This window comes from Cuculus canorus, chromosome 9 (genome assembly GCF_017976375.1).
Source record: "Cuculus canorus isolate bCucCan1 chromosome 9, bCucCan1.pri, whole genome shotgun sequence".
In the NCBI taxonomy this organism is placed as follows: domain Eukaryota; kingdom Metazoa; phylum Chordata; class Aves; order Cuculiformes; family Cuculidae; genus Cuculus; species Cuculus canorus.
This window is the reverse complement of record NC_071409.1, coordinates 19194979-19209006: the sequence shown is the minus strand read 5'-3', so window position 1 is coordinate 19209006 and position 14028 is coordinate 19194979. Positions and strand designations below refer to the sequence as shown.

General features: G+C 38.1%; 1 protein-coding gene across 9 annotated transcripts in view; it reads left to right on the top strand.

Annotated features, from left to right (window-relative positions):
- Nucleotides 1-343: 343 nt before the first annotated feature.
- NAALADL2 (N-acetylated alpha-linked acidic dipeptidase like 2) overlaps nt 344-14028 on the top strand; it is a 461442-nt gene continuing 447757 nt past the window's right edge. For all 9 annotated transcript variants that reach the window (XM_054074712.1, XM_054074707.1, XM_054074703.1 and 6 more), the window contains exon 1: nt 344-482. The gene's annotated coding sequence lies outside the window, so the exon portion shown is untranslated. The remainder of the gene's footprint in view (nt 483-14028) is intronic.

Genomic DNA, 14028 nt, shown 5'->3' with positions numbered 1-14028 from the left:
CCTGGAGGTATTTAAAAGACGGGCGGCCGAGGTGCTCGGGGACATAGTTTAGTGGTCGATAGGAATGGTTGGACTCGATGATCCAGTGGGTCCTTACCAGCCTGGTGATTCTATGATTCTGCTCTAGCTTCAATCAGAACATATTCCGCTCTTTGTAACAATAACCGCTTCTTTTCTCGCTCTGCCCCCGCCCCGGCCGGCGGTGGGTGCGCGGGGTACCCCGGTGGCCGCCGGGGTCGGTGGCCGCGCTGCCGCTCCCCGGGGTGGCCGCGCCGCTTTACGGCTGCTGAAAACCTGCCCGGGGAGCGCGGGGCGGCCGTACGGCGGCGGGGCGGGCAGGTAGCGGCGGCGGGAGGAGGCGGCGGGCGCAGGGACCGCGCGGCGTCCCCGGCTGCGCTCGGGCCGGCGGGAGCGTGTCGGAGAGTAACTTTGTAGCAAAGCGGCCGCGGCGCTGTCGGGACGCGGGGCCCGGGGGGTGCCAGGTAACCGCGGCGGGTTCTGGGGAGCGCGGGGGAGCGGCGGAGCGGAGCATCCCGAAGGTGGGCTCGGACCTAGCGCTGTGCTCGGCTCCCCCGCTCTCCTCTGCATCCCGGACTCCGAGTTCGTGTTATTGTTTGCTTTCTGCTCTCTTGTCTCTTTCGAGAAGTTGGACCCAAGCGGCGTCTCTTCTCGGTTTAGAAACTGAATGATGTGTTTGCTCTTTAAAGCTTTTAACTATTAAAAAAAAAAGAAACGCCCCGAACGCTGTGATACGTGGCATCTTAAACTCTCTGGAAGCCATCAGAACAATTAACTGGATGAGAACGTGCTTTCCCCTCCTTCGTGCTCCGATCATCAGAAACCAGATGAGTAGTTTGACAGGTTTCAGTGCGGGATAGCGTTGTAGCGGCGCTGTGTGATCCACAGGGTCGTGGTTTCTCCGTCCATGAGGTGCTCCTGGACTTGCTTAGCGTTCCGCACGGGTCAGCCTCCTCGCTCAGCCGAGACAGCCTCAAAGTGGTGCTTAAAACCTCCTGTGTAAAGGCTGAGGAGTTGTTGCTCGCTGACAGCGCGGGGGCGTCTCGCTGATTTCAGCTGAAACTGACTCGGTGGGTGCTGAGTCATCGGGGCAGAGATATTTAAGGAAGAAATAAAGAGTTTGGAGTTTACCTTAATGCAAACAGCTTGTTTCATGTTGGTTTATTAATGACTTGGTATTTCTTGCGTGTGCGGGCAAATGTGTGTGTTGGGTGGTTAGCATATGGAAAGCGTTAGGTGGCTGAAATGCTAAAGTCCTGTATATCGAGCAGTGCTATATATAGTTTACCCTAAAGAGCTCTCAAATGAGTCGAAGTCTATCCATAATGCAATATTTATTTCTACTATCAAGGAAAGGTTGAAGAGGATCTTCTGAATTTTATCGGATCACATTCCTTGTAGGTGTCTTAACAGAGTGAATATCTACCATAAAGATAATCAAGTGAAACAAGTCAAAGAACTCTTAAAAAAGAAAAAATATAATCCTGCGGAAAACCGCTTTTCTACAAGTTTCATCAGGTTTTTCTTTCTTTGAGTGTCTATCTAAACTTTGCAATTACTTTTTTTCACATCCTTAATGTAAAAACAATTTTCCATTGTTGAAGATGTCAGCTGAGACGATATTAACAGGCCAGATTTCTCAATAATGAAGCAATACTTCTCTTTGTGGTAATAGGTGGCTGTTTTATTTGCTTTGAAAAATTTGGTCCAGGTTTACGTAACGCAGAAAAAAGGATTAAGTGATAAAAATGTCAGAATTGTGTAAGTTGATAAAAAGATGCTCGTGGTTCATATGAGTGTCACAAGCTGCAGATTTTTTTTGTGGCAGCAGCTCCCAATAGTCACGATGAATCATGTGACTTCCCGCTCTGTTAATCTTCACAGCTGAGGTCTTAGCTTGTCAATTGCTATGGTACATACCTGCATTATTTTTTCCCCTTCTTAAATAACCTCCAGGTATGAGTACAAACTAGACCAAAAAAAAATAGAACTTTAAAATGCTTTTTCTCCCTCTCATAAACAGATTTATTTCAGAAGAGTAGTTCTTAGTGATGCACATGTAACCCTCCAAGGAATGTGTGCTGTGGATCTTAATTATGGTTAATCTGTCAAATAGACATCATCTAGATCCTCAAAGATTTTCATTGGCTCTGGAGCTCCTACTCTAAATGTACTTTTGTAGCCTTTCTGCAGTACGATGTATTTGTTTAGTATAGGATCAGTGCTTAGGCTAGTTTATGTGGTTTTTCTTTTTCCTTTTTTTTTATTTTACCTCCACTGTGATATTTGCTTTTGTGTTTAAGCATGTGTATCTATAAATATACGTATATTTATAAATTAGTTTATTATGAGTATGCAACTTAGTGTGAAGAAATCATTCATAGATGGCTCTGGAGATCCTGGAAGTTGCCTCCCTCTGCAGATCACACTTGGTTTGCTGATCTTTAAAACAAGGGTTATAACACTGTCCTCCTGAAAGTAGCTGTAATTAATCCGACTATGAAAATGATGAGTTCTCTCTAGCTGTGAGATATAGAGCAGATACTGAATGTCTGTTTCGTTTGGAGAGGCGACTTTCTTTAGTTATTTTTACTGAGGTGTGGAGACACAAGTGGTGCAATTTTCTCTTTCTCTAGGGTTTGACTTTCGTTAGGGTTTGACTTTCGTTTGTGTTTGATCTATTGGAAGAAGTAGTGTTCTGGGACTGTTTTTGCTTGATTCCTTGACTGATGCATCTCAGCATAGACTGGTAACTGGTGTCAAAAGTGTCAGTCATATTTTGTACTAATATTATATGCCAGAACCCTCTGTCGGGTGGCCGTATACAGAGGGCTTCAACTCTGTTTGTCTTCTCTTTAAGCTGTTGGCAACCCAGCAACTACTGGGTATGTGTGTGGGCTGCCAATAGCAGGGATTACAGAACCATTTTCGATTAATGTGGCAAAATGGACTTTTAAGCTAAAAATGGAATTTTGTGGTAGCGCTTCCATGGAATGTGCACCATGGCTTAGTTCACAGGGCTGCTATGCTGGCTACCAGTTTCTGCAGCAAAACTGCTTTGTTGATACCTTTAATTTTGTTTGGACCTCCTGTATTAGAAATCTCTGAAACTTACATATGTGTTCTTTTGATTGCAAACCAAACCTCTTTGCATTGAAATGTTCTAGGCATGATGTCTCTCCTCTCCCTCTGACCACTTATATTTCTCTTCAAAAGGCTTAAGTAAGATAGCTAGAGCAGTATAGTAAGCACTTGGTTTTGTTCTTGCCTTCTGTGGTTGCATGTCATCTTTATATGCATTTTTTGTTTGTTTTTTTTTTAAGTAGGTGCTGATTTTAGATTGAGATTTTTTAGGTTTCCAGAGCATGTCAGCATAAAAACCTCACATTGACACAGCTGTACTATTTAAGAGTGAAACCTACCTGATTTCCCCTCTCTCCCACCATGCACTTAGATTGTCAGTTGAAGCGAGAAGAAATATTTTCTTATCTCCTGTTTACCCTTCTAATTTTCTTTAAGATTTTCATGTTCCTTGACTGCATTGCTGAAGTGGCTGGAATTTGAAATCTGATATGGAAATTGCCTCCATTGAGAAATAACTCGGTGTTCTGACTGAGTTACGATTGGTTGAAAACAGTGCACTCTCTTCCTAGAGCCTTAGCAACGTGTGCATTAAAGCGCTTTGTTTCTTCTCGAATATGCATCTACTGGTTCTGTCAGCTGTGTACGCTTGGTTAAATTTGCCATGCAGGGAAGCAGGAAAGGTCATCGTTCCTTCTGCAGTAACTGTATGGTTCTTACAAAGCAAAAATCAGCCCAGGTTGAGTGCAGAAGAGCAGGTATTTTCTATGAGCCATCTTCTAGCCATCAGATCTTTGGTCAGCTGGAATCTAGCAGGGAAAAAACTTGAAACTTGACTGTCTGAAAACTTAGTGAAGTAGTAATCAAATAAAGGTTCATGAACACTGCTTGTTCTGGCTTTTGTACAAATGTGCTTGCAGTTCTATGCAGATATCTCAGAAGCACAGAACATAAGTGAATAAAAAGTTCAGAGCAGAATAAAAGTGGGAATATCCAATTACTTATTACTGATTCATTACTTGTGTTGGAGATCGATATCCTGACTTTATTGACACTGGTGGTTGACCTCAATAAGCCTTGACTTTTAACTCAGACTGGTTAACTCTAAACTCTCTGTGCTGGTAAGTGCATTATTCCTCATGTACAGAGACAAAGGATTCAGCCTCATGCAGTTCTTCTGTAGTTTCTGCTTGAAAATCAGAGGGAGGTACCACCCAAGCACACGTTTAAGGAGGAAATACCTAAGACTTATCTGGGAGGCTGAATTGGTAGGATTGTTGAGCCTGTTCCTTTGTTCTCTCTTCATCGTTGTTTTTGATCTTCTTAGTTAACTATTTTTCATGTAAATACAGATTAATTTATGGGGAGATCTTGAGGAAAAGGTTCAATACGATCTAATCTGTATGTGACTGAGCAGAAAATATAAAGCATATTTGTGTTTCGAATTAACGAGATCACTCAGAATGCTCTGTGAAATTTAGGTGTTCATGCTTCAAGATGGACAGTGAAGTCAAAGAAAATTCAGAGAAGAACTGTAAGAATGAATAAGAGTTGAAAACAGCTCCCAAGGGACAAACTCAAAGAGCGCAATATGTTAAATAATATCAGAGAAAGGCAAGGAGGGACTTGACTGCATTGTTTCAGTGTGCGTTGTGAATAGCAGTTCTATACTAAAGCAGATAAAGATGGTATAACAAGATCCATTGGCTAAAAGGTGAGTCAAACACATTTGTAGTAGAAAGAAGAAACACACCTTCAGCAATGACCATAGATTACTGCAGGCTATGGTTGTTCATCAAAGAAAAAAAATTAAATGTGAAATTTTTCCTTTAAGATCTACCTAAATAGAAATTAATTGTGGGTCTATGGCCATATGTAGAAGACAGAGTGGATGATCGGTATTCTTTTTCTATCTAAATACATGAATCTACATATAAAGAAAATAATAAAATATAGTTCTTTAACCCCGGACACTGTTGAAATTAGAACAGAGCTGATAGCTATCTCAAGAATACTTAGAAAGAATGAACTTGCTTTATAAGTTTTGTACTGAAAATTGAACATCTAGGTCATGTTGACAAAAATTCTTGAGTGTTGGAAACATGTCATTACACTCAATTTCTGCATTAGTTCTTGGTCATTGTCTGTAAATATTAGATTAACATACCAGTTGCTAAGAGTCCTCGCAAAGTTTCATGAAAGTCCTGTGGAAGTAAAGATGGTTTCAGTCCAGAATCTAAAAGCAAGTTGTGGATTTTTTTTTAAATAATTAAAAAATCCTGCTGTCATTGAGAAACTTTCATAGAAGAGAGCGCTTGGGCTCATTTAGAAAATTGCTGAGTATGACAGGCTGGTTAACAGAAGAGCCCACTCTCTGTGTGTGGGAATTACTGGAGTGTTTGCAAGGAGGGATTTGTAGATCCTGCGGAGATTTTGGGGAAATCTGTGTTGTAATGCGTTATCTCCTGCAGTGAAGAGCCAGCAGGAATGTTCTGAGGTTTTTAGTGTGCTCAGTTTTACATGCGTTTAGTGTAGGCAATGCTTTCAGGTCTTAGGCTTAGTGGAACTGTAGGCAGCATAAGGAGAAATAAAAGAATTGTAAATCAGAATAGTGAAACCTTCTTTTGATGCTTAAGTTTGACAGGAAAAGCAGAACTCAAGCTGGAGTGGAAGACAGATAAGATATTCCTGTCTTGGACAATATATCAGGAATCAGCCTTCAGTATGATGAGAAGGTCATCAAAATAAATGAAAAGGACTAGAGCCAATCTATATCACTCTGAAACCAATCTTTTTGCTTAAATCCTTAAAGATGCTGAAGCAATGACCATAGGACTGGTTTGGAAGAGTATGGTTTGGTGAACCAAAGTAGGTATGCAGTGAGGATCAGCAGGCTGTAATGCTGCAGCAAATTAGAGCAGAAAAAATGTGTGACTGGAAGTAGATTTGAGGGTCTGAAGATGATCGCAAGTTGGTTGATGTGCAAGTATCCAGAAAGTTTCATGATACACACTGAAAAGAAAACTAGATATTTGTTGTGATATTTATTAATGTAACAGTTGGAGATGACTGAAAAATTGGGGACATTTTTAGGACTTGCGATGAATTCTAAGCCATTTGCTAGTAAGGAACTGAAAACAATGAGAAGTATTTAATGGCTTAGAAATCAGTGGAAAATAGATGTTTGATGTACTGATAAGGGGGGAAAAAGGGGGATTTCAAATGCTGTAATTACAGAACACCCCACGCAAGTGCATGTGCAAGGTGGAGATGTTGGACCATGCATCATGCATTTTTTTCTCTCCTTACTAATAGCAGAAAGTATTTTAATGTGTGACTTGTTTTCCTTCAGGACTGTTTTTATTTTTTAAATTATTATTTCTTGTCTTAAATTTATATTTATCGGTTTTACTTAGTAGCTCTAAAGATTCTAACTTTTCAACTTTACATTTACATTAATGTTAGATATGCACCTAGTTTCAAGCTTTGTCTCTAGCAATAAAATAACTTTTGTGAAAGAAAGGATTTTTTTTTTTTTAAATGCACAGAGTTTGGCCTAAGATTATTGTTAATATGTGTGATATGCTATAGGCTAAGTTTTTGGTTTGAAATATTAACTTTGGCAAAACAATAATGAGAAGTATCTGTAGAGTGATGAGTGAGAAATGAAAAAAAAGAAATATTTGCTGAAACTCATGTGTATACTGGCAATTTCCAAGTTGACTTGGGTGTATTTATCTACCCATTATAGTTCTTATTTTACGAATGAATATGCTAAGTGCTATTCAGAATTATTCGTCCATATGTTCCTGTTTTTATGGAACTTCGTTTTGTGGGCTCTTTATATAAATAAAATTCTCTTCGTGATGGTATGTAGTGAGAGGAATGTTATTTCAGATGTTATACCTTTTGCAAAAGAGCAGATGGTGTTTGTATGTGGGGCTTCAAGTAAGTTTTACACTTTAAAGCTACTTCTTTATTCCAGATTGTCTAAGTAAAGTCAGTGTTTCCAGCTCTTCCGAAGCGTACCAGGTTGAATTATACTTGATGGCAGTGTGTTTTAAAGTCAGCGAAGGTGGGCAGCTATATTGACTCTCTGTAGCTTTACCTCCCTGTTGTTGTGTGCTGTGGGTCATTGTCCATGTCCAGGCAAGAGGTGCTTGCTTAGAATTTCGTGTGCTGTACTTTGACAAGACAGAACTGGGGTGAGGCTGAGTGGTTCCAAGTTCCTGCACCTTCATTTGTACCTTTTAATGGGTGAGCATACCCCTGTCATGTGGGTGACACAAAGGGCAGGGACTTACACTATATTGCTGTCTAAAGCAGTTAATTATCTTTCACTATTCCCTTGCTTAGTTTCGTTTATTTTTTTTTTTAATACAATAGTTGGACATGTTGGGAGGGGAGTTCCAAGTCAAAGTAGAAGATAGCTACACGGTGTCAGAAATGTGCCTCTGACGTTTTATTGTAGTAGTGAGGTGCTGCATTACTGCATGTTTTTATTGTATCGATTGAGAGTAAAGCCTATACAATATTGTTTGTTTAACTGCTTGCACAAGAGAAGCATATGTTGAAATACTTGGAGAAGCCTGGTCTTGTTTTCAGGCCAAAGTGTTGGCCCAGAGCTGATCATGAGCATATGTTTGACATGCTGAAACTACTGGTTATTCAACGTTCTTTCTCGGTCATAGACAAGCATGCAAATATATCCATTTTTTTCCCCTGGATGGAATGAGATCAAATGCAAAGATATTTTAAAATCAGTTTGAATTCTTGTTTTCCTACCAGCTAATCACATGTATTAGATGCTTGATGAGTGTCTGCTGTTAAAAAAATGGGCAAATATGTCTGACACAAACCAGATGGTTTGATTTTTGTCTTAATGAAAATAGTAAAAAAAAATAAGGGGAAAAAAAAGAAATATTTATGTACACACACACATATATACTTGTAGTGAGCAAAGAGGCTATGGAGAACATGTTTCCAGAGGGAATGCATCTCTAGTTCTTATCAATTACCAGACTTTGCAATTTTAATACAGATATTTTCTTTGTTACTGAATTGTGTTGTCTTTTCACTTTTTTCATCACCTATTTGTAACATTTTGAAAATGAATATTTTCGGACATGCTTTCTCACATTCATCTGGGCCCAAAAAAGTTGTGGTGTTTTTTTCCCTTCATGTTTACTAACATCTGTTTTTCATAAGCGTGTGTGGAAAAAATACTCATTTCCCATGTGGTCTAGATGGCTTCTTTGCACTGTTTAATACTCCACCATAACATAAAGTGATTGTGCAGATACTTCATTCTTGATGCATTTTATGTCCCAGCATATAAGTCTAGATTTTGAAGTCGAATGGATAATTCACTTGGAAACTGTGAAAGTTAAAATTCACCGAAATTGCATTAGTGCTTTACATGGGCTTCAGTTTTTCTAATGAATGCCTCAGTTTTCTAGGGCAAATAAGGTCTACTCTGCATGAAAAAATAGATTGTTTGAAGTGAGTTTTTTTTAATTAATCTGAGCATTCAAAGGTCCAGCACTTCAGAACCAGAACGTTCTGGAAGCAAAATCTTCCTGGAGGTGTGTTTAAACATGGGCTTCTTTTGTGGCACAGTCTGAAATTTTGTTTGGTTGTTTTTGTAGTTTGCTTTTTTGTTTTGTAAACTTACTTTCTGTTGCTACTTTTTGTTTGTTTTTATTTTGTTGAGTAGTTCACAGGTGTTTCTTGCACAAAAAACCCTATCAAGGTGCCTCTGAGTATAGGGAACTGAAATGAAATTCTTACATATAATTCATTATATACTGAAGTATGGAAACATGCAATAATTTATTTATGTATGTGCATTCTTGATCAGATAGGCTTGTGGCTTCTGATTTTGAGAAGATATCCAGAAAGGCTGTAGAGAATATTTATATTTCTTTTGAGTTCTTATCCTAGAAGGAGTCTGAGATGTATAAAATGAAATGTGTGTTTCTTAGGAAGTAGATAGTTCGAACAATTGTTTTTATTTCAAATTATGGGAAAATAACTCGAGATGGTCAGGTTTCTCTTACACACTGTATGTGCAATGCTAAGATTGAAGCATGTTTATTGTCCAGCTGCTAATAGGTCAGAGTTTGATAGAGTTGTCTTAGTGTATTAGTATCTGAGAGAACATGTATTGACTGTGTTTGGAAGGGTGTGCTAAGGTATAAATGCGTTACTATCTAGTCTTCCTTCCAGTAAGAGACTTGTCTTCCAGTGCATGAAAAGGAGGGGGGGGGAAGTGTTATTGAATATCAACTTGTAGCTGAATAATTGTAAGTAAAATACTTGCTCTTGATGCTGCTTCTTAGTACAGAGTTGGTTTATGTTTGGTATGTTATTCAAGCATAGATGATGAAAAAACTTACACTTGTTCCATCTTTCTCAAGTTTAAGTATATTTTTGAAAAAGAAATTGATGTGTAAGGACTATTTTCTGCTCTTTGGCTTATTTGTTTCTTTTCCTTTAGGACTAGAAAGACAACTTATTTTATGTAGCATGTTTTAAGTTACAAAACTCAAGTAATTTAGTCTTTTTTTCTAGAAGACACTGATTCAGTTTTGAAATCCAATTCTTTCGATGTTTAATTTAACGTTTTTTTTTTGTTGAAAGGAACTAATTAATGATACTTTAGAAAGATAAGATGGAAATCTTAAAAAAAAAAAAAAAAAGGCGGGGGAGTTTTCTTGACCTTTAGTGCATAGTTATTTTTAGTACTAGTTCAAAAGTCTGAAAATCATTGATGCCCTGAGAAGGCGTAAAAGTGCCGGTGTAAGAGATACATCAAAGTAATTCAATTTTTCAGAACCGAAATAAATGTGATATAATAGGAAACTATTAAGATACTTAGATCTTAAACATTAGAGGAAAGTTGGTTTTTTATCTGTTAGAAGGCTTGCATTTACACTATTGGTTCTAGAATAAATTCACTGAAAGCTGTAGGAGAACTTCAGAGATTACTACTATTATGGTGCTACATATTAATGAATATTAATCCAGTTCTTGTTTACCTTGTGCTTTGGAGGAATTCCATCTAGAAACTTTTATTCAGTTACCTCATGCAATATAGCCATACATGTACTTAAAGTGCAGATTGACATAAAATTATACTGGTTAATGAAGAAAAGTTGAAAAGAACAGAGTTCTGTTTGAGGCCACGTAGAGGAAACTGTTTTACGGTAAGATGAGATGCACCTCACTAAAATTGGCTTAAAATGCAGACTGCCCCTTGTCCTCTTTTGCTTTGAGTGGAAACTCAGGCAGATATTTTCCAAACAAAAGGAAGCCATCAACTTGGAAATAGAGTAATTCGGTGAAAATCTAGACATAGGAATAATCTTGTCTTGCTTAGCTAAATAATTCTTCGTAGAAGCATTCTGTATGCACCAGGAATTTCCTTAATTTACAGAAGCTAATGTAAATATTACCTCTGTCATACCTAGTAATCTTATTTAAATCAAGGCTTTTTCTTGATACTTAATTGCTGATAGCCCAATAGGCACTGACTGTACCATAACATGCAGTAGTGCGTGTGAGATTTCTGTTTGTTTTGGAACTTTACTTTATCCTCACTGTCCTGGTTTTCTAATGATAGTCTTCAGAGGTCTGCATGGTATTTTGTAAGTTATCATAGCAGGTTAAAAATTAAAAGGAAGTGCCAATGACACTTAGTTTAATCGGGAGCACTTTCTGCAGACTCAGTACTTAGTTTGGTTTGTCAGGGATTCGTAATAAGAACAGCAATACCAAGTAAAGCGGGATTCAGTGTTTACTTAAGATACCATTAAGATTGGAGAATTCTGGAGCTTTTCCAGGGTGCTTTTTTGAAGGCTGTTAGCATTTTTGCAGTATTTGTGTTTGTTTTATGTACGCTTTTGGCTGTGTCACCTGAACTGAACAGCAAATCAGACTGGAACAAAATAAATTTGCAGGATTTTGCAATCGGATGTAATCAAACTAAACTGTTAAAAACCTCGATGTGTTTTTTTTTGTTAAAAATAAGTCAACCTTTAATGGTTTATATATTCATATTGCAAATATTTTTTTTGTAAGTAGCCTGCTACTAAAACACATCTTAATGTTTAAACTTTTAAATAATTTTCCTTAGCAGTCTAGTGTCTTTGTATGATCTAAATGTGAAAGTCTTGTCCAGATTTATTCCTCCCTCAGCCACTAACCTTTTTTTCCTCTTTAGGCTTCGTCTGATATTGTTTGAAGCTCAAGTTTCCGGGGTGGGCGTGTGTGGGTTTATTAGGCAAAATAAAAGACTGTACCTGGAGTATGTAGTAATCCAAAATCAACCTGAGGTATCTGACATGCTAGGCGTTGTAGTGAATGCTTCACTCAAGCCAGTCTGGGGGCAAGGAAACTTACTTCTCTGGATTTCCAGGTTGATCACCTAGTGCTTGAGTCGGGGCTCTTGCTCAGCAAAGCTTCCTATTTGAGATTATATCCTTCCCTCTGCTAACTCAACAAATTAATGAAGAACATTTGCCAAGATCTTGTTGACTTCACTTCTTAGTGAGGGGTTAATTACTTCTTTCATTAATAAAGATCTGCAGTCATTGGCAAAAGAAGGTGACTGTAAATGCTTCACAAATGACTAGAACAAAATATGTGATAGTGCACTGAATGAGCAACCCTGCCTGGATGTTCTAACAGTCCACCCTGGCTTTCCTGACTGAATGTCGGGAGTTAATATGGACAATCCCAGTTGTATGCATGCAGGGTCCCTTCCATGTAGCCCTTATTCACATAGCCTGGCATAAGGACAATACTTGCGTAAGAACAATACCTGGATTCTTGGAGTGAGTGTATGATACTAATGTGAGAGTATGAAACTTGCTCCTTCTTACATCAGCAAGCATCATGGGAATCTTTTTAGTTAATAGTAAGAGATACCATGAGGAGGAGAGAGTGAGTTGTGTTTTTGGCTTGTTATGGCAAAGTAGAGCATCATATGCAGAGCAGATTATTGTAAAGGTTGTGCTACAATAATGAGTACCTTAGAAAAGTCTGAGTTGTTGAAACACATTGCCATAGTGTGAAGCAAGGGTTTAAAAAAAACAATGCAGCAAAGGTAGTTGGAATGCATTTTTGCTGCATTCTTCACTTTGAGTAGCTTCTGTATTGGATTCCTAGTGAGAATTTGTGAAAATTTTATGCATAAGTAATGAAGATTCATGAATAGTTTATCACAGTTTGATTTTTCCTGATCTGTGTATGAGTTTTTTAGCTTTAGGCAGGCCCATAAGGATTCAAACACTTTTTTCTAAGATCCAACTCATAGTAATATCAACTTTTGTTTCCTTTTAACAAGCAGAGACCTTAATTGGCAGAGATTACTAGAGAACGACAGCTCCACACATCTGTAATACATGCCTGTTCTCATCCAAACGCATCTGTTGCTTAACTGCAGTGGTGTTAAGGTCAGACCTGCTGCAAGTTTAGTAGATTGAAGAAAATTCATTTGCTGGAAAGAAACGTGAAAAGACTTCAAAGTGTTTTTTACTGCTGTTTTGACTAATGCAGAGTTGACAAATCCAGTTTAGTTGTGTACTTTTTTGTTCCCTTCCCCTTCCTTATTTCACATGATACGCTTTGACTGGAACAAGTGGTTACAAACAGAAGTAAATTAGTGTTAATCAGCTTACAGAACGAGTCCAATTTTGAGATGTGGATGGAAAAAATGTAAAACCCCCCAAACCCATTTATAAAGTAGTTTATAATTATATATTTACATATTACTTGCATACCGTTTCTCTAACGTAGTTCCAAGTTAATTGAAAAAAATATTTCACTTGAATCAGAATTAAAATACCAGGAGTAGGGCTAATATTTTATCCGAGTAGAAGTTATATAATTCTGCAAAATCTGTGGTTGAACTGGCATCGCATCTACATAAAGTAAAGCAGGATCAATGCCATGCAACTGTGTTCCTTATCTGCTGGAGCTACCTGGAAGGCTGCTAGATGCTCTGAGGCTGTGAGTTGTGGAATTCCCTGTGCTCACTCTGTGCTGATTTCATGATATTGCTGGATATGTTAGTGGGACTGGCAGATGTTAAAAGCAGCTTTCCATAGGCTGTAAGGTAGGAAACAGAAAATGAGTGGCTCTGTCAAAGCTGAGGATATACTGCATGACTATAGGAAATGTAGTTGTGACCTTTAAAAAATTTCTCAACCCCTCTTTTTTTCAGAACTGAAAGTTGGATGTTTTTGTAAATATTCTCCCTTCAGAAGGGCCGTGTCCAGATATGAATATCTAATAAAACACAAGAAGGAATGAATTTGGAGTTGAAAGATTTGGTCAGTGTTCAAATGCAACCACTATTCCCCTGTAAGCAGCCTTAGGAGAGGCCATTGATTTCCTATGCTTTCACTTTCCTGTCTAGAAAGAGAGTGATGCAGTGCTGTCTTTCTAAAGAAATTTCAGAAATGTCAATAAAAACCACTGATTTAGATCCAAGAGTTATAGTTTTATAAAATCATATGATTTTAGAAACCTTATGTCACTGTAAGTTCAAAAATTGTAATCTCATTGAATGCATGATGAAGCTTACTATCAATGGCAATCAGTGTATCAAGAATGAAATACGTGGCAAGACAGTTGCTAGGATAATAAATACTTGAAAATACAATTAGAAGAGACAAAGGCAATATAAATATATTTGACCTTGTTTCTTTGTTTGCTCAGGTCAATTATTGCAACAGGCCTATGCTTCTTTGTGCTGAATATTCATTGTCTGAATTGGAAGGTTAAACATGTATAATTATGGCAATGATGTGTTTTGTCAGGCTGTGTTAATATCTTTTGGGCTGTAACTTAATGCTGATATAGTAGTAGCATCCTCATAGTGTTTTCACCTTCATGGGAACCATAGTTTCTGATGATGATGTA